Below are 18,844 nucleotides of genomic sequence, written 5' to 3'. Positions count from 1 at the left end.
ATCTCCAATAAACCACTAGAAAACCAGAAGTGGCACTGTGGCTCAAGCAGTAGAGCACTCTTGAGCTGAAGAGCGCAGGGACAGCGCCCAAGCCCAGAGTTCAAGCCCCACGACCGACCAAAACAAACAACAACAACAACAACAAAATTGCCATAAATATCACATCAAGAAGGTTTTGCTAAATCACTACTTACTTAATACAGGGTGTGTGTATGCATGTATGTACACATATGTATGCATACACTCAGGGCCTCAACCCTCTTTCTTGACTTACTCAATCAAGATTAGATTTCTACCACTTGAGCCACACCTTCATTTGATCTTTGTGCTTGTTAATTAGAGATAGGACTCTCCTAGATTTGTCTGCCTGGTATGATAATAGAACCATGATCTTTAGACCTCCAACTCCTAAGTAGCTAGGGTTACAGGTATGATCAACCAGTGTCCAGTGAAAAGGTGATATTTTCATATAAACAAAATATATTTTTGAATAACTTTCAAAATGTACTAAAGTATTCCCTGTTATTCAGCACTTGGATTATTTCTAACTGTGCATCAAATAAAACCACCAGTAACAGCCCTATGTGTAAATTTTTCTCTTTTCTCAGGAAAGATTCCTAGAAGTGAATATCCTGAGCTACAAAGGTTGCAAGGTAACTTTTGTATTCATTGCTAAGAATATAAACTATTTTTCATTTCCTTAAGTGTTGGTCAGCTTGCCATCACTGTGGCAAAATATCTTTAATATGCATTTTTTAAAAGAAGATTCACTTTTGCTCAGAACTTCAGATTCCAGTACATGGTCTCTTGCCCACAATGTGCTGGGCCTGTAGCAGCCAAGTTTATTATGACAGGAGTCCACGGTGAAGGAAGATGCTGACCTTATAATGGCTAGGAAGTACAAAGCAGGCAGAGACATGGGTTCCAGAATTCCCTTCAGGGGCACATCCCCAATGATCTAACTTCCTCCTCTTAAGGTCCTAACTTCCTCTTAAGGTCCCACCTCTTCCCGATAGTTCCATTGTCTGCGAACTAAGACCTTAACATATAAGAGCTAGGGAAACATTTATGTTCCAAACTAGTGAAGCATGGTGGTTGAAACCTATAATTCTAGCACTACTGAAGATGAAGCAGGATTTTGAGTTCAAGGCCAGCCTAGGCTTCATAATGCATAATACCTTGCATAACAATATGCAAGGTTAACAATATTGAAACTTTTAAATTTACTTACCATCTATAAGCATTTTTCAAGAAATTCATTTGTCTCATTCCTCTTCTATTCATATTCATCATTTTGGAGCAGGAGCATATATATTTAGCACTGTAGCTACCACTCCCTTCCTGGTCATGGGGCTTGAACTCAGGGTCTGGGTTCTGTCCCTGAGCTCTTTTGCTCAAGCACTCTCGCTTTGAGCTACAGCTCCACATCTGGTTTTTGAGTGGCTCATTGGAGATAAGAGTCTCACAGGGACTTTTCTGACTGTGCTGGCTTTGAACTCAGATCTCAGCCTAATGAATAACTAGGATTACAGGTATAAGCCACTGGCACCCAACCTGCTTTGTAGCTTTTTAACATACATATACATATGTATGCATGCACGTGCACACACACACACACACACACACACACGTGCACACACACACACACACACACACACACACACACACACACACACACACATACATTCACACTTTGGCTTGAACCCAGGACCTGTGCCTTGAACTATTTTGCTCAAGGTTGGTGATCTACCACCAGCTCCAGTTCTGGCTTTTGGATGGCTAATTGGAGATAAGAATCTCATGGACCTTCCATTTGGGCTGGCCTCAAAACCACAATTTTCAGACTCAGCTTCCTGAGCAGCTAGTCTTTCAAGCATGACACACCAGTATATATATTTTAAAACATAGTAGATATCTTCTTTTACCACATATCATACTCAAAACTTTTATTTACTATACCTTTGTTTTTCCCTAGAATCCTGTAAGATCTTAGCGGATCATTTTTGTCCAAAGTCACTCAACAAGTCCCTCTGAGATACTGACTGAGGTGATTTGAAAAGTTGGGCACTTTGGGAAAATCTGGTATCTTTGAAACATTTTTGTCTTCCAGAGAACATATTATTGCACTTCAAGGTTTATATTATCCTAACATCCTTTCATATTGGTTGGTAAAGTTTTCAGGTTACTTCAGCTGCACCTACGTATGTTTTGATGGTGTGGTGACATCTTTGTTATGGGATCCCCTGCCCCCACCACATCTTTCCATTATAGTCACATGCACAAGAGATTTTCCAATGTATTTCATCTAAATTCATCAATGAATCCACATATTAACTCTAAATGGTTTTAAAGTACATAGTTCCATAAAAGCAGTAACAGCATCTTATCCAACTCAAGTTCTCCCTGTGTTTCAACTTCATTTCCTGTATTCTTAAAGACTCACAGAGCAATCTCATGCAAGGATGTTTAATTGACTGCAAAATTAATAGGAATATTTAGGCTGTAAGACTAATGTTTATTTTTAGACATAGATATTAACTAATTAATCATAGCTAATTAAAATGCTATCTTGCTAGGTGTCGGTAACTCATGACTATAATCCTAGCTATTCAGGAGGCTGAGATCATGGTTTGAAGCTAGTCCGGGCAGGAAAGTCCATGAAACTCATTATCTCTACTTAAACCACCAGAAAACCAGAAGTGGCACTGTGGTTCAAAGTGGTAGAGTGCTAGCTTTAAATAAGGGGGGGAAAAAAGGGTAAGAGAGAAGCTTAGGAAAAAACACTCAGGCCCTGAGTTCAAGCCCCATGACCAGCAATAATAGCAATAACACACACAAAATATGTTATCCTACCTCTGGTATCCTGTGATTTTTTTTTTTAATTTTTTTTTTGGTCCGGTAGTGGGGCCTGAACTCTGGGCCTGGGCGCTATCCCTCAGCTCTTCAGCTCAAGGCTAGCGCTCTACCACTTGAGCCACAGTGCCACTTCCGGCTTTTTTTCTTTTTGCTTATGTGGTGCTGAGGAATTGAACTCAGGGCCTCAGGCATGCAAGGCAAGTGCTCTGCCACTGAGCCACTTTCCCAGCCCTCCTGTGATTTTTTTTAATCAAAAACTAGTGGTGTCCTTAGAGTTTAATAGGTATTTCTGTATTTCTGTATAATCTGTATTTCAAATGTCTGAGTGACTTCAGTCACCTAAAGGACCTGGTGCCTCAAGCCTATAATCCTAGTCATTTGGGAGGATAATATCTGAGGATCTCAGTTAGAAGCCAGCCTGGACAGGAAAGTCCATGAGACTCTTCCCCAATTAGCCACCAAAAGGTAGAAGCAGAGGTGTAGCTCAAGTGGTAGAGTCTATCCTTGAGTCAAAATTTCAAGCAAAAATGTGAATCCCTGAGTTAAAATCCCTTTTTACTCTCTCATTTTCTCTCTCACACATACACATGCATGAATACACCCCATAAAAAAGTCAACATAAGGGAAAATTTAAATGATATCAGGTATAGTTTCATAAACATGAACTAGTCACCATGGTACTCTCATGTCTCCAAACAAATCCTCAGTCCCCAAGGTTGAGTGACCTTGGCGTCCAGACCCAGTGAGACAGACAAATGGGTACTCTGTATAAGAGATCTATGGATACATTGGTCAGTTATTAAACACAGGCATCCCTCAGGAGCCAACCATCTCAGGTGTAGTCAGTATTTCCAAACTGCATGAGACTAAATGAGCTCTTAAATATTAAGAGCAATGTGGGCTCCAACGGCTCACACCTGTAATCCTAGCTACTCAGGAGGCCGAGATCTGAGGATGGCAGTTCATACCCAGCCTGGGCAGTAGTCTCTCAAACTCTTAGCTCCAATTAACCACCAAAAAATACCCCCAAAAATGGAGCTGTGGCTCAAGTGGTAGAGCACTAGCCTTGAGCAAAAACTCTTAGGGACAGCACCCAGGCCATGAGTTCAAGTCCCAGGACACACACACACACACACACACACACACACACACACACACACACACACACACACACACACACACACACACACACACACACACACACACACACACACACACACACACACACTTCAAGTAAAAATGAGAAAATGAAGACAGAGCTGTATTCTGGAATGTAGGCCTATTATGCTTTCTTACCAAGGCACCAAGGTTCACAGATGGCCAGCAGTTCATTAATGGTGGCAGACCATTTAAAGTTAGAAATCATAAAACAAGATACACTCTTAACAAATACTAAAATATATATATGAAGTACCACCAATGTATCAATGAAGATATCTGGTTGATATTTTGATATTTGTATTACTTCTTCATAAATCACCCACATTATATATAATCTATTTCCTGGTTTGATTCTTTCAACAGTGAGGTATTCAAATGCATCTAGGAACCCAAATACGAAATATTGATCCATTCATTAGAAGTCAACAGGATTATTTTAAGAGGTTTTCTTCATTCTGTATTTTTCAGGTATTAAACTTGAGGAGCTTTTTCTTTCTTCTCATTCATACTACTTACAGAGTGTGTAAAGTTATGCCTGTTTAAATAAGCACAACTTCCATGAGCAGGTTTGGGAACACACAGCTCTCAATATTAAATACTGTTATTATTAGATAATCAGTCCTCAAACAGAAGACTTAATATGTTGCCATATTAAGAGAAAAACAAATTTGAAATAAAGTCTGGCTCACACATTTAATCCTAGCTACTCAGTAGATTTCAGGTCTGTGGGATTGTGGTTCAAGACCAGCCCAGGCAGAAAGTCCCCAGACTCCATCTTCAAAATAATCAGCAAAGAAGGAAAGAAGGAAAGGAAGGAAGGAAGGAAGGAAGGAAGGAAGGAAGGAAGGAAGGAAGGAAGGAAGGAAGGAAGGAAGCAAGGAAGGAAGGAAGGAAGGAAGCAAGGAAGGAAGCAAGGAAGGAAGCAAGGAAGGAAGCAAGGAAGGAAGCAAGGAAGGAAAGAAGGAAGCAAGGAAGCAAGGAAGCAAGGAAGCAAGGAAGGAAAACCAAAATACAAAAAAACAAAAACAGGTGGCAAGCAATCCAAGTGGTAGCAAGGCTCTAAATTCAAGCAAGCTACCATACTGGCAAAAAAAAAAAAAAAAGTTTTAAGGTTAAAGTAGCTTAGAAAAAGACATCAAACTGGTCTTAGAGAAGTGGAAGGAATTGACAGTTTAACGATATTCATTCTATGGTTTAAATTGTCTAAAAACTTTGTAAAATTGAACTGAGAACTGGTGGCTCATCCCCATATTCCTTGCTACTCAGGAGGCTGAGATCTGAGATCTGCATTTGAAGTCAGTCCAAGCAGAAAAGTCTGTGAGAATCTTACCAGCAATTAACTAGAAAAAGGGGGGGGGAGCCAGAAGTGGAGCTGAGGCTCAGTAGTAGAGTACTAATTTTGAGCAAAAAGCAATAAGAGCATGAGGCCTTGAGTTCAACCCCCAGTACCAGAACAAGAAAATATTGTATTATTACTTTTACAATGTAAGCTTGTTGCCACTTCTACGGAATATAATGCAAGAATGAAGTTATGTTTGGGAGATGGATGGACCTAATGACTTCCTGAAAGGGACCAGTGGGGTATGGAAGGGAGTCAAGCAAGAACTTTGTGCTACTTTGACTTAAAAAATACCTCTGAATCTGAATGCCAAATCCTGGTGGCTTTCCATCAGATCTCATTCCTAATTCCACACAAGCTGTTTTAATAGTGACAGGTAGCTATGTGCTCATCTTTACCCCTTTCAAAAAGGAGGTGTGAGAACTGGAGACATGGGCCTACCCTAGCTGGAGAAGGAACCGTCTGCCACCCCGTTTAAAAGGTAAATGCAAACCATACTGTCTCTGGCCCAAGAAAAACAAAGATACACTAAGGACTCTCTCATTAAAGGGGTCTGAAGGTGTCCCATCCTGTTTAGACATGTATGCTGACCTATGGTGACCTTGACTATACAAAGCCATCACAGTGTTGACCTTGTACAACTCAGGCTGAAAACAAAAATAATCTACATGAATCTTTCAGAGCCCAGATCAGTCAGCAGTCCAAAAACACCAGCCACTTTTCATTTACTGTCCCTCCAACATGGGGGTAGGAAGCAGCGATGAAGGAAGAGGTAGGAAAGGGGAAGAGAGGGAGGGGAAGGAAGCAGGGGAGGTAATGTAAACATAATCATTTGCTAGAGAAGAAAACACAGATGTGTGTGCACACATGCACACAGGCACACATGTTAGTACGGGAGTTTGAACTAAGGGTCTCACATTCCCACTGGGCTTTTTAAACTGATTAAGGTTGGTGCTCTACCACTAGAGGCACACCTCAATTTTCTGGCTTTTAGCTAGTTAACTAGAGATAACCCTAGGTCTCCTTGGCGCAGGCCGAAATTTTCTTAATAGAGATACAGAAACACAACAAATCAAAGAAAGGTTGGACAAATGGGATTGCATGAAATTGCAGAGCTTCTGCATGGCAAAGAACATAGCTAGCAAGTTCAATAGATTGGGAGAAGATCTTCACTAGCCATACAACGGACAAGGGTCTCATATCTAAAATATACCTGGAACTCAAAAAATTAAATCCCCCCAATAACAAATCCTCAAAGAAACAACTGCCCAATAAATAAGTGGGCGAAAGACTTAAAGAGAAACTTCTCTGAAGAAGAAAGAAGGATGGCCAATAGACACATGAAGAAATGCTCAACCTTCCTAGCCATAAAATAAATGCAAATCAAAACAGCATTGAGATACCAACTCACCCCAGTTAGAATGGCTAAAATCAAGAACTCTAATAACAACAGATGCTGGAGGGGATGTGGACTGAAGGGAACCTTACTGCATTGTTGGTGGGAATGTAAACTTGTTCAACCACTTTGTAAAGCAGTATGGAGGTTCCTCAAAAGACTCCACATAGAGCTCCCCTATGATCCAGCAATCCCACTTTTGGGCATTTACCCAAATGTTTACAAACAAGACCACATTAAAGCTACCAGCACAACTATGTTTATTGCAGCATTATTTACCATAGCTAAGATATGGAACCAACCCAGATGCCCCTCAGTAGATGAATGGATCAAGAAAATGTGGTATATATACACAATGGAATTCTATGCCTCCATCAGAAAGAATGACATTGCCCCATTTGTTAGGAAATGGAAAGGCTTGGGAAAAATTATATTAAGTGAAGTAAGCCAAGCCCAAAGAAACATAGGTCCCATGGTTTCCCTTACTTGCAATATCTAGTATATGTATGAGTCAAGCAGAAAAGGTCAGATAATGTGATGTTAGGAAAATGAACCCTAAGATATGTATTTAAATGTTTTTTTTCTTTCATGCATTTGTTTCTAACGCATCTATAAGATTATTTCTTTGTTGCTTTGTATGTCCCTCCCCCACAGTATATCCCTGCTTTCACTATATTTGATGTCGGTATAATCTATGGAGGAGAAGGGGAAAAATAAGTCCTTTAAGGATACAGGTGGACCCATTGCAACAATGAGATGTACAAGTCATTATGTCAAAAAATGAACTTTACAACTTTGGTGCGGGGGGGGGGGGGGGGTGGTAGCGTGAAGGATTGGGTGGGGGGCAGGGGAGGATGGGAAGGGATGGGAAGGGGAAACAAAGGAGGAGGCTACAATGCTTGATAAGAAATGTACTCATTATCTTGCCCATGTAATTGTAACCCCTCTGTACAGTATTTTCACAATAAAAAATAAAAATAAAAAAAAGAATCTCATGGACTTTTCTGGCTAGGCTAGCTTCAAACTGTGACTCTCAGATCTTAGCCTCCTTAGAAGCTAGGATTATGAGTGTGAACTACTGTTGCCCAATACACAGATTATTATTATTATTATTATTATTATTATTATTATTATTATTATTATTATTATTATTATTATTATACCATCTGTTGGATACTAGGGCCCATTTGTAGAATCACTCAGACAAGAGAAAAGCTGGTTAGATACCCTCTCTCATGGTCCATAGCCCAGTCTTAAGTCAAAGAGATCTAGTATCCTTTGGCATGCCCTGTGATATAATTGAAAGTCTTCCTCCAGTGACTTTTAGTAGGAAAGACTATCCAAAGTGATCTGATGGCTTGTTCAGAAGAAAGACTTCAGAGGCATAGCATAGTCTTTCCCAGGGAGAAGAATCCACATTTGGACATTTGCCTCAATGCATGAGCCAGAGTTCCATCCCACCTTTCCCCACCACCTTCAACCTTCCTGATGGGACTTGCCTAGGGTTGTGGCCTTCTTAAAACTCAAGTTAGGCTTGGTCCCAGTGTTGGGAACTGGGTTTTAAGGGAAGTGTTTGGATCATGGAGGCAGAGCACTCATGAATAGATGAATATCTTTTTCTCCTGAGTTCTGGCTCTCCTGGGAGCAGCTTAGTTACATTGTAACACAGACAACCTATACTGCAGGTATCTACTTGCCCTTAGGCTTCCTGCCATTGTTGAAGCAGTATGAAAACCAGATGTGGTCACCCATCATAGATTTCCCAGCCACCAGTACTATGAACCAAATAAACCATTTTCATTTTGTCCTCCTCTTCCATTTTTTTTCTCTCCAATAGTGAATATCAAACCCAGAGTCTTGAAAAATGAACTATACAATATTGCCTTCCAGCTCTTGGATTTTGTTTGAGGTAGGTGTGTGTGTGTGTGTGTGTGTGTGTGTGTGTGTGTGTGTGGTGTGTGTGTGTGTGTGTGTGTGTGTGTGTGTGTGTGTGTGTCTCCATCCATCATCCATACTGGGGCTTGAATATGATTCAGGGCCTAATGTGTGTGTGTGTGTGTGTGTCTCCATCCATCATCCATATTGGGGCTTGAATACGATTCAGGGCCTAATGTGTGTGTGTGTGTGTGTGTGTGTGTGTGTGTGTGTGTGTGTGTGTGTGTGTGTGTGTGTGTCTCCATCCATCATCCATACTGGGGCTTGCAGGGCCTAATGTGTGTGTGTGTGTGTGTGTGTGTGTGTGTGTGTGTGTGTGTGCGTGTGTGTGTGTGTGTGTGTCTCCATCCATCATCCATACTGGGGCTTGAATATGATTCAGGGCCTAAGCATGGTCCTTAGCTTTTTCCCTTAAGGCTGGTGCTCTACCACTTAAGCCACACCTCCACTTCTAGCTCTTTGGTGGCTACTTGGAAGATAAGAATCTCAAAGTCTTTCTTTCGCAATCCCACTTCAAAAACCAGTTCTGACATCTCAGCCTCTAGAGTAGCTAGGATAACAGGTATTGAGACACTGGTGACCAGCTTTATTTTGTTTTTTAATTAAAGTCTGACTAATTTTTCTCAAGCTAATCTCAAACTCCTGCCTCTACCTCCCAAGTGTCCAGTGGCACACCATTGTAATTCTGGCTACTCAGGAGACTGAGATATGAGGATGAAGGTTCAAAGCTAACCTAGGCAGGAAAGACCAGGAGACTTTCCTCTGTGTGTGTGTGTGTGTGTGTGTGTGTGTGTGTGTGTGTGTGTGTGTGTGTGTGTGTGTGTGTGTGTGTGTGTGTGTGTGTGTGTGTGTGTCCAAGGGGAGTGAGGGTGGTCATGGGGCTTGAACTCAGGGCCTAGGTACTGCCCCTTAGCTATTTTTCTCAGGTTTAGTGCTCTGCCACTTTGAGCAAGAGCGCCACTTCCAGTTTTCTGATTGTTATTTGGAGAGAAGAGTCTCACGGACTTTCCTGCCCAGGCTGACTTTGAACCCCGACCAGCAGATCTCAGCCTCCTGAGTAACTAGGTTTACAGGCATGAGCCACCAGTGCCCAGCACTATTTCTTATCTCTAATTAACCATTAAAAAGCCAGAAATGGAGGTATGGCTCAAGTCACAGAGTGCCAGCCTTGAGTAGAAAAAAATTAAGGTACAGCACCCAGGCCCTTAGTTCAAGCCTCCGTATTGGTACAAAGCATAACAAGACAAATAAGAGGAAACCAGGTTCACAGGCTCAGTGTGCACTCTGTCTAGACATGCAACAGCCTATTAGAGGAAGGGGCTGATGGGCTGACAGACAAGACTCGTGAGTGCTGTTTTCAAAAGATGGAGAGAACCCATGCTGTCACCCAGCCCAACCATCCATCCACATCAGGCTTCTATACCCAGCAATGCCTTGATCTACATGCTTCTCCTTTCCCAGCCACTCCAGCTGGGTGTCTATGTGGCATGCAGAGTGCATGGTGCTCACATTGATGCTCTAAGTTCTGACCCAACCCACTAAATGGCCCTCCTAATGAATGGCAGCCACATGCTTCCAGGTGCCCAGGCCCAAAGTCTGTAGCTCATTCTTGTATAACTCCATGTAAAGGAATTCAGAAGCTTGAGTTCTTTTATCTGAGTTTCTTTACATGGACACAACTAGTCTACACACATCTCTCTGTAACTCTCCTCGACAGATTGCAGACCTGAATAAGCCGATCCCTTGTTCTCCTCCTGTTCTCCCTCCAGCTTTCCCTTCAACAGCTCTGCACAGCCTGGTGTCCTGAGGACCCAACACACAGAACTGAGTCATCTTGACTATTCAGGCAAAGTTTCCTCTATTACAGGAAGACAGCCAGAGTCCTGATCCAGCCTTGCTGGAGGGTCAGCTTGATCCAAGCTAGACAGATGCCCCTCATTATGTGTTTAAAGTAGCTTGACACTGGGCACTGGTGGTTTGTGCCTATAATCCTAGCTACTATTTCCAATTTACCAGCAAAAAACAAAAGTAGAGCTGTGGCTCAAGTGGTAGAGCACCAACCTTAAGCAAAAAAGCCAAGGGACAATGTTCATCCCAGTACCAGGACACATACACAAGTACAAGCACACACGCACATGTGCATACACACACACACACACACAGAGCTTTACCCCAGTCCAACTCTTTGAGAAAATCCAAAGCACAGGCAGGCAAGTGATTTCTAACCCCAAGCATCAGAAACACCAGCTGAGGTCAGAGAAGGTCCAAGGAAAGTTCAGTGCAGAATGAGGCTGACCGGGGTTCAAAGTGTATCCATGCTTCAGTTCCCTCGGATGAATGCAAAGGACATATGGAGGAGGATCCAGGGTTAAGACAAGGAGCATGGGGTACAGAAGCTCAAAGAGGGCATTCCTCTCAGTATCTCCTGGGAATCCACTTTTGGGTGAAGCCATATGGAGCCCAAGCACTGTGCTCCCTCTCCTCATTTCTTGGCTCCACAGTCACCTTAAAGGTCAACATCCCATCATTCAACCCTACCACCTACAACCAGGTGACAGTTGCTTATTCTTAAAGCCAGCCTAGCTAGGACAATGAGTTGAGGGTTTGTTGTCATTGTTGTTTTTGGTGCTGGTACTGGGGCCTGAACTCAGGGCCTCCTACCCTCACTCAAGGCTGTTAGTCTACCACTTGTGCAACAGCTTTTTGCTGGTTAGAGCTAAAAGCCCAGTCTGGCTTTGAACTAAGATTCTCAGACCTTAGCCTCCTGAGTAGCTAGAATTACAGGTGTGAACCACTGGGACCTGGCCAACAATTGTGTTTTGTGGCTTCTTTTCTTCAACAAGTGACAGAGCAAGTGTCAGTCCTTAACTCAGCCTGGCACAAGCCCATCTGAATTCTCTTTACCTCAAACTCCATCTGAGACAGGAAAGACACAGTCTGAGCCTGAGAGTGGACAACAGGGACACATGCTCTGTCCCACGGTCACCATCAACCCAAACAGAGCTCTACCTTGCAATCACATACTACCATCCCACAGGAAAAACCTTTGTGTGATCAATTTCCAAGATCTTCTGAGAATGTGAATCCCCAAGGAAAGCACATGAAATTTTAGCATGGGGCCTCAAGAAAAGCACATGCAATTTTATTTACTTATTTTCTGACAGAATTAGGGCTTGAACAGGGGCCTGGCTGCTGCCCCTTCGTTTTTCCACTCAAGGCTGTCCCTCTACCACTCAAGCCACAGCTCTACTTCTGGCTTTTTGCTGATTAACTGGAGACTTTTCATCTCTGGCTTTGAATTTTGATCTTCACATCTCAGCTGCCTGAACAGTTAGGATTTCCAAGCATGAACTGGCACCTGATGCACTTGTAATTTTAAACTTCCATAGGTCCTGAAAACATAGTCCACTGTATATATACAATCCACTGAAAAGGCCCATTTGCAAGTGAGCTGGCTGCAGATTCCCAAGGGCTCCAGATAAACAGAGCACCAATAAAACTTGATAGCATGGGCTCTGTTCAAGGGAGAACATTTTACAACTCAATCGAGGTCTCTTCCAGGAAATGATTGCTTTCCCAGTCTGGTCCAGGAAAGTGTCCAGCCTTATGTCTCTGGGCACAAATGTCACTATAAGATGGGGGGGCAGGGAAGAAGGGACTAAGGCCAGTGAACTTGCATCCCACAACATAACACAACACCATGGTGCGGGAACTGAGGATGACCAAAGAGAACCCTACAATCTCACAGTCCCTGGGGTCCTATGGAAAGAGACAAAAATGGAAGTCTTGCTCCCCAACAATCCAAAGACCAGGCTCCCATAAGTTCCCAGCAGAGCTGTTGGTTAATTCAAAGATGTTCCTCGCTCTCCAAATCTACCGCTACCCCCAAAACATTCCTCCTCCATCTATCCTAAAGCAATGTCAGTGGCTTCTTTAAGACAACCTGGAATTTCCTCAGGATGAGAGCAGTGGCTGATAAGCTCCATCGCTCTCCCATCTACACACCCTCCCAGGCCCCAAACACACTCATTCAGAGCCCCCAGAGGACGGAGGGCACAATATGCTTCCAGCTACATCTTGGAACACAGTTCTCCCTGATTCATCCCCTACCAGGAACATGTCCTCAGTATAAGGAGCTAAAGAATCACAAGGGCGGTGCACACCCCCTCCCAACATAGGAGAGGAATCCCATAAGACCTCTTTCTCAAGAGGTCACTTCCTTTACCTGTTCCTCTTCTCCTCCAAAAGTATCCACTTAGCTTGTCAACACCAAAAGTTGCATTTCTGATCATCCCTCTTTTTTATCTATTTACTTTTGCTTCCTACCAGGCACCCTGAGCAACAATGTTCAGTTTCCACTGCTTTATAACAGCCAGGCACCAGTGGCTCATGCTTGTAATCTTACTCACTCGGGAGGTTGAGATCTGAGGATTGTCGTCCAAAGCAACTTAGGCAGAAAAGTCTATGTGACTGTTATCTTCAACTAACTAGCAATATACCAGAAGTGAAGCTGTGGCTCAAGTAGTAGAGCACTATCCTTGAGTAGAAAGCACAGGGATAGCACCCAGGCATGGTGTATGTGTGCATGTGCGTGTGCGTGTGCGTGTGTGTGTGTTGCACTCAGGCATGGTGTATGTGTGCGTGTGCGTGTGCGTGTGCATGTGTGTGTGTTGCACTCAGTCATGGTGTGTGTGTGTGTGTGTGTGTGTGTGTGTGTGTGTGTGTGTGTTTGGTTCACAAGTTGAACCAGTGGCTCATACCTGTAATCCTGTAATCTTAGCTTCTCCAGTGGCTGAGATTTAAGGATTGAGATTCAAAGCTGCCTGGGGGAGGAAAATCCATAAGATTCTTATTTTCAGTTAACTATCAAAAAGCTGGAAATGGAGCAGTAGCACAAGTGGTAAAGCACTATCCTTGAGCAAAAAAGCTAAGGAACAGCACCTAGGCTCTGAGTTCAAGCCCCGGGACTGACACTAGGAAGAAGAAATAGTGGAGGAAGAAGATGACAGAAGAGGGAAGAAGGAAGAAGGAAGAATCCTAGCAAGCCTTTGTGCAATCTCCTTCTTTGTTGGTAGAGGGCCTGGCCTATAATACTTCTTGAAACTGAAGTGTATTTGTTTGGACTGTTGTAAAAAGAAACCTCATTTGCTAATCAAGGCTGAAGTTCATGGGTGTTTACAAGGAGCACTACTACATGGACATGCTACTGACTGTCACCCTACCTCATCCAGGCTCTGGGGATTACACAGGCTGATATGAGTTCTGACCATGCTGTTTGAAGACTACTGGGAGCTTGCTACATTCTTCTTTTTTATTATTAAGTAGGTGAACAAAGAGGTTTCAATTCTGTAAGTTAGGTGATAAGTACAATGCATCTTGATGAATGTCACCCTTCCATTTCTCCCTCATGTCCCCTCCCATCCTTACCCTCAAGTAACATAGTTCAATTTTTATATAATGTACACGGAACATAATGACTGCATTTGCCTGCCCTTCCCTCTTCACTTCCTGTGCTATCCCCCACCACGTTGCCCTTACCCCTGAACATGTCTTACTTCCTGGTATTTATTTTGTTATGTTTAACAAAATGAATTACACCATTGTACTTCTCCCCTAAGTATGCTATCCTTTAGTCAGTTTGTTTGTATATGTATAAAATCCTGTATATGTTGTCTTGTATGTATGTAGGTAGGTATGTATTTTAGATCTAGCTTCCACATATGAAAAAAAGTGCTATTTGTCTTTCTGAGCCTGACTTACTAAACACATAATTTTTTTCTAAGGCTGTCTATTTCTCTGCAAATGACATAATGTTTTTCTTTCTGTGGATGAGTAAAATTACATTGTTTATATATAGCACATCTGCTTGATCTACTACTCATCCATTGTAGGGCATCTGGGCTATTTCCATACCTTGTCTATTGTAAATAGTTCAGCAAAGAACACAGATGTCTTTATCAGATCTTGACTTGTAATACTCTAGATAAATGCCCAGGAATGGTTATTGCTGGATCCTAGGATAGTTCTATGTTTAATTTTCTGAGGAATCTCCAAACTATCTTCCAAAATGGTTGCACTAATTTACATTCTCACTAAGAGTACAATAGGATTCCCTATCCCCTATACCCCGGCCAGCATTTGATATTGTTTGTATTCATAATAATGGCTAATCTTACTGGTTGTGATGGGATTTCAATGTTGTTTTGATTTGCATTTCCTTTATGGCTAGGAAAGTAGAGTATTTCCTCATGTGTTTATTGGCCATTCTTACTTCTGAAAAGTCTTTATTTTGCTCGTTTCCCCATTTATTGTTTTATTGTTTTCTTTTTTTTAATTTAATTTTATTTGTGAACATACTGTACAGAGGAGTTACAATTACATGGGCAGGATAATGCGTACATTTCTTACCAAGCATTGTAGCCTCCTCCTTTGTTTACCCTTCACATCCCTTCCCAGCCTCCCCCCTTCCCCCCATCCCAATCCTATTCCTTCCCCCCCCTCCCCCCCACCCCACCCCCCACCGCACCGACTTGTAAAGCTCGTTTTGGACATGACAACTTGTGCTTCTCATTGTTGCAACAGGTCCACCTGTATCCTTAAACAACTGGTTTTTCCCCATCTCCTCCACTAGTTATACTGACATCAAATATAGTGAAAGCAGGGGTTATACTGTGGGGGAGGGACATACAAAGCAACAAAGAGATAATCTTATAAATGCGTTAGAAACACATGCATGAAAGAAAAAAACATTAAAATACACATCTAAGGGTTCATTTTCCTGACATCTCATTATCTGACCTTTTCCGCTTGACTCATACATCTACTAGATATTACAAATAAAGGAAACCATGGGACCTATGTTTCTTTGGGCCTGGCTTACTTCACTTAATATAATTTTTTCCAAGTTTTTCCATTTCTTAACAAATGGGGCAATGCCATTCTTTCTGATGGAGGCATAGAATTCCATTGTGTATATATACCACATTTTCTTGATCCATTCATCTACTGAGGGGCATCTGGGTTGGTTCCATATCTTAGCTATGGTAAATAATGCTGCAATAAACATAGTTGTGCTGGTAGCTTTAATGTGGTCTTGTTTGTAAACATTTGGGTAAATGCCCAAAAGTGGGATTGCTGGGTCATAGGGGAGTTCTATGTGAAGTCTTTTGAGGAACCTCCATACTGCTTTCCAAAGTGGTTGAACAAGTTTACATTCCCACCAACAATGAAGTAAGGTTCCTTTCTGTCCACATCCCCTCCAGCATCTGTTGTTATTAGAGTTCTTGATTTTTGCCATTCTAACTGGAATGAGGTGATATCTCAATGTTGTTTTGATTTGCATTTCTTTTATGGCTAGGGATGTTGAACATTTCTTCATGTGTCTATTGGCCATCCTTCTTTCTTCTTCAGAGAAGTTTCTCTTTAAGTCTTTCGCCCACTTATTTATTGGGCAGTTGTTTCTTTGAGGATTTGTTGTTGGGGGGTTTAATTTTTTGAGTTCCAAGTATATTTTAGATATGAGACCCTTGTCCGTTGTATGGCTAGTAAAGATCTTCTCCCAATCCGTGGGTTTTCTATTGATTGTTTTATTGTTTTCTTGGGGGGGAGGGCAGTTAGCTTCTTTCTTGAGCTTCTTGTACATTCTAGATATTAGGCCCTTGTCAGAAGTATAGCTGATAAAGATCTCTCAATCTGCAGACGGTCTTTTTTAGTTTAGTAACTACATCCTTTGCTATGCAAAATCTTTTTGCTTGATGCAATCCCATTTGTTGAGTCTCTTGCTTGCTGAGACCCTGGAAGTCTACTCACAAAGTTCTTGCTTATGCCAGTAAGTTCTAATGTTTGTCCTATTTCCTTCCTGTAATAGTTTCAAAGTTTCAGGTCTGATGCTGAGGTATTTGACCCATTTTGAGTTGATATTAATTAGTGCAATATGACAGACAGGGATCCAATTTCAGTCTTCTACATATGGATGACCAATTTTCCCAAAACCATTTGCTGGAGAAGTTGCCACTTTTCCAACATATATTTTTAGCTCCTTTATCAAATGACTGCAAATATCTAGATTTATTTCTGGGTCTTCCAGCTATTTCCACTGGTCTTTGAGCCCATTTTTATACCAGTACCAAGCTGTTTTTGTTATTATAGTTCTGTAGTTCAAGTTTGAGGTATGGAATTGTGATATTGTGATACCTCTGCATTGCTTTTTTTGCCCACAATTTCTTTGGTTATTCAAGGTCTTTTATGATTCCCCATGAATATTTGGATTATTTTATCTATCTTGTTGAAAAATGACACATGATGGGTATTACAATGATTTTGTAGATTACCTTTGGCAATATGGACATTTTCATTATATTAATTCTGCCAATCCATAAACCTAAGAGGTCTTTCCATTTCCTGATATCTCCTTTAATTTCTTTCTTCAGAGTTTTATTCTTTTCCCTATAAGATCCTTCATGTCCTTAGTCAAGTTTATTCCTACTTTGCCCAGGGGAGAGGTGGAAGGGGGCAAGGCAGGAGAGGGTTGGTTGTGGGTCTTGAATTCATGGCCTGGGTGCTGTCCCTGAGCTCTTTTGCTCAAGGCTAGTACTCTACCACTTTGAGCCATAGTGCCACTTCAGTTTTTTAGTGGTTAATTGGAGATAAGGGTGTCACCGATTTTCCTGCCCAGACTGGTTTTGAACTCTAATTCTCAGATCTCAGCCTCCTAAGTAGCTAGGATCATAGGCCTGAGCTGCCAGTGCACAGCTCCTACTTTTTTTTGAGGCTATTATAGATGGAATTGTTTTCTTGATTTCTCTTTCTGCTCATTGTTGGTAAACAGAAAAGCTACTGATTTTTGTGGGTTAAGTTTGTATCCTACTACTTTGCCACTTATTAATCAGCTCTAGAAGCTTGGAGGTAGAGCCTCTAGGGTTCTTAGGTATAGAATTATGTTATATGGCTTCTTTCACCAGGCGTCCTCGTGAGAGTGACCTCGTCTTTAAACCCTACGTGGCAATCCTTGACACACCGTCGTGATGCCCAGGGAAGACAGGGAGACCTGGAAGTCCAACTACTTCCTTAAGATCATCCAACTTCTGGATGATTATCCAAAATGCTTCATTGTGGGAGCAGACAATGTGGGATCCAAGCAGATGCAGCAGATCCACATGTCCCTCTGAGGGAAGGCTGTGGTGCTGATGGGCAAGAACACCATGATGCGCAAGGCCATCCGAGGGCACCTGGAAAACAACCCAGCTCTGGAGAAACTGCTGCCTCATATCCATGGGAATGTGGGCTTTGTGTTCACCAAGGAGGACCTTACTGAGATCAGAGACATGCTGCTGGCCAATAAAGTACCTGCTGCTGCTCGTACTAGTGCCATTGCCCCATGTGAAGTCACTGTGCCAGCTCAAAACACTGGTCTGGGGCCCGAGAAGACTTCCTTCTTCCAGGCTCTGGGCATCACCACCAAGATCTACAGGGGCACCATTGAAATTCTGAGTGATGTGCAGCTGATAAAGATGGGAGACAAAGTGGGAGCCAATGAAGCCACACTGCTGAACATGCTGAACATCTCTCCCTTCTCCTTTGGGCTGATCATCCAGCAGGTGTTTGACAATGGCGGCATCTACAACCCCGAAGTGCTTGACATCACTGAGGATGCTCTGCATTCTTGCTTCCTGGAGGGTGTGCGCAGTGTCTGTCTGCAGATTGGTTACCCAACTGTGGCCTCTGTGCCTCATTCTACCATCAATGGGTACAAGCAGATCCTGGCTTTGTCTGTGGAGACTGACTACATTTTCCCGCTTGCTGGAAAGGTCAAGGCCTTCTTGGCTGATCCATCTGCCTTTGTGGCTGCTGCTCCTGTGGCTGCCACCACCACTGCTGCTCCTGCTGCTGCTGGAGCCCCAGCCAAGGCTAAAGCCAAGGAAGAGTCGAGGAATCAGATGAAGATATGGGATTTGGTCTTTTTGACTAATTTCCCAGAAGCAGTCAACTCAGATTTATTTGCAAAACAAAATTTAAAAAAATTATGTTAAAAAATTATTTTAAAAAAATATTTTAAATTATTTTTAAAAAAGATGTTATCTGCAAATAAGGATAGCTTTATTTCTTTAGATCCCTTTTATCTTTTTCTCTTGTCTTACTGCTCTGGCTAGGAATTTCAT

At 42.2% G+C, this 18,844-nt stretch overlaps 1 protein-coding gene and 1 pseudogene across 2 annotated transcripts in view; one reads left to right on the top strand and one right to left on the bottom strand.

Moving 5' to 3' along the window:
* Positions 1 to 18,844, bottom strand: part of Ror2 (receptor tyrosine kinase like orphan receptor 2) — a 210,839-nt gene that overhangs the window by 83,735 nt on the left and 108,260 nt on the right. The gene's annotated exons all lie outside the window — the stretch shown is intronic.
* LOC138834578 (large ribosomal subunit protein uL10 pseudogene) lies at positions 17,651 to 18,691 on the top strand (annotated as a pseudogene). Its single transcript, XR_011374206.1, has one exon. The product of XR_011374206.1 is annotated as a large ribosomal subunit protein uL10 pseudogene (transcript).

The sequence above is a fragment of the Dipodomys merriami genome, unplaced genomic scaffold (assembly GCF_024711535.1).
Source record: "Dipodomys merriami isolate MVZ:Mamm:240054 unplaced genomic scaffold, mDipMer1.0.p SCAF_22, whole genome shotgun sequence".
In the NCBI taxonomy this organism is placed as follows: Eukaryota; Metazoa; Chordata; class Mammalia; order Rodentia; family Heteromyidae; genus Dipodomys; species Dipodomys merriami.
Note: the sequence above shows the minus strand (reverse complement) of the source record. Positions and strands in the feature narration are given on the sequence as shown.